This window comes from Gorilla gorilla, chromosome 19 (genome assembly GCF_029281585.2).
Source record: "Gorilla gorilla gorilla isolate KB3781 chromosome 19, NHGRI_mGorGor1-v2.1_pri, whole genome shotgun sequence".
Classification (NCBI taxonomy): Eukaryota; Metazoa; Chordata; class Mammalia; order Primates; family Hominidae; genus Gorilla; species Gorilla gorilla.
Window position 1 is genome coordinate 77,201,216 of NC_073243.2, and position 2,070 is coordinate 77,203,285.

The following is a 2,070-nucleotide window of genomic DNA, read 5'->3' on the forward strand; positions in this document are numbered from 1 at the left end:
AAATAATCAAGCCTCTTTTCATATAATCCAATAGGTCTTATCCCTTCCTATGCCTCTGATCTTAGAGAATATTGTTTAAGGTTTGGAAAAGGTTTTGATGGATTTATTTGAATTTTAATTGGGGCAGCTAAGATAATTTTTCCAATATTGGTGGAGAATTTTGACCACAATGGATCAAGTACTAGTTTTAATCTTTAAAAAAAAACTTTTACTAATATAAAATATGGAACATTTCATGAATTTGCATATCATCTTCATGCAGAGGCCATGCTAATCTTCGCTGTCATCCCAATTTTATTATATGTGCTGCTGAAGGAAGCACTCAAGTACTATTTTTAACAGCTCTTGTTACATAATTCTTCATTATTTAACAATCTACTTTCCTTCATGACAATATTAATTGCTAGTTGTGATTTAAAAGCATCAGAATTTGAGAAAATTTTGGACCTAATAATTCTATTTTATCTTCTAATTCTAAACACATCCCCACCTCCTTTTCGTTTGAGATGGAATCTTGCTCTGTCACCAGGCTGGAGTGCAGTGGCACAATCTCAGCTCACTGCAACCTCCCCTTCCCAGGTTCAAGCGATTTTTCTGCCTCAGCCTCCTGAGTAGCTGGGATTACAGGCGCATGCCACCATGTCTGGCTAATTTTTGTATTTTTAGTAGAGACAGGGTTTCACCACGTTGTCCAGGATTGTCTCAATCTCCTGACCTCATGATCTGCCAGCCTCAGCCTCCCAAAGTGCTGGGATTACAGGCATGAGTCACCGGACCCGGCCTTCCCCCTTTTGAAAGAAAGATATGTGAGTATTAGATAACTCTAGGAAATCTCTCCCTATCAGATGGTTGGAGGCTGAGGGGGCAAAGAGGAAGACATGTTAGGTTCCCTCTAGGGGAGCTAACTGAAAAACTATAGGTTGAAATTGATATAGTGATACAGGAGTATTTGTTTCACCCATGATTTGTATTGGTTTTTTACTCTGAGGAATGTAACCTCATAATAAGGTGAGATATATCACTGATAATGTAGCCCCAGTGTCATTAAGAGTTTGTATTTGGTCTCCATTTAAATTAATTCTAACCTTCCCTAAGGTATTTATAAGGAGGTAAGAAAAGGTCCATTTGGTTTCCTCAGAGCATCCTTATTCTTTTTCTTTGACCTGTTGCTGTCATTTCCATTTTAGTTTTCTACAATCCATTTTGAAATATTCAGGCTTTTTGCAGTAATTGCAAAGCAGGGGATTGCGTCAGTTTGGGAACTTTTTAGGCTGTTTAGGGGTTACAAATTGGTTGGACAATTGTTTTAATTGTAAATTCGTGATCTTATTTGCTTTTCCTCCCTGCTTAACTTCCCTTTCCTTTTATTTCGGGTTAGGGTACAGGACATTTGATCAGCAAAATTAACTAGATCATGAGTTTGAGAGGTACCCCAAATAGGGCATTGAATTTTTGTTATAACTGCCAATTCTTCACCTAATCCACTTACAAAGCTTGAGTTAAGGAGAATATCATTTTGGTGATTAGTATAACTTTCTTCTGATAAGCCTGAATATTATTTAAATGTTTTTCAAATTTTTCATAGTATGACATTACGGCCTTATCAATATTTTATTTGCATTGTTGTATTTTGTTCCAATCTTCAGAAACCAAAGGGAATAGTGGCTAGTAAAACTTTGGTGGTATTGCAGACCCATTCATGATCCTCTAAAGGATTTCTCCAACTTGCCTTTGCTATCTAATCTTTGGCTTTAATTTCTTTTTTTTTTTTTTTTTTTTTTTTTTTGAGACGGAGTCTTGCTTTGTCACCCAGGCTGGAGTGCAGTGGAGCGATCTCGGCTCACTGGAAGCTCTGCCTCCCAGGTTCACACCATTCTCCTGCCTTAGCCTCCCGAGTAGCTGAGACTACAGGCGTCCACGACCACACCCGGCTAATTTTTTGTATTTTTAGTAGAGACAGGGTTTCATCATGTTAGCCAGGATGGTCTCGATCTCCTGACCTCCTGAACCACCTGCCTCAGCCTCCCAAAGGGCTGGGATTACAGGCGTGAGCCACATGCCCAGCCTGGC

General features: G+C 38.9%; 1 non-coding gene across 1 annotated transcript; it reads right to left on the reverse strand.

Moving 5' to 3' along the window:
* Window positions 1-217: 217 nt before the first annotated feature.
* LOC115931398 (U6 spliceosomal RNA) lies at window positions 218-322 on the reverse strand. Its single transcript, XR_004067897.1, has one exon. It is a non-coding gene; the product is annotated as a U6 spliceosomal RNA (small nuclear RNA).
* Window positions 323-2,070: the final 1,748 nt, after the last annotated feature.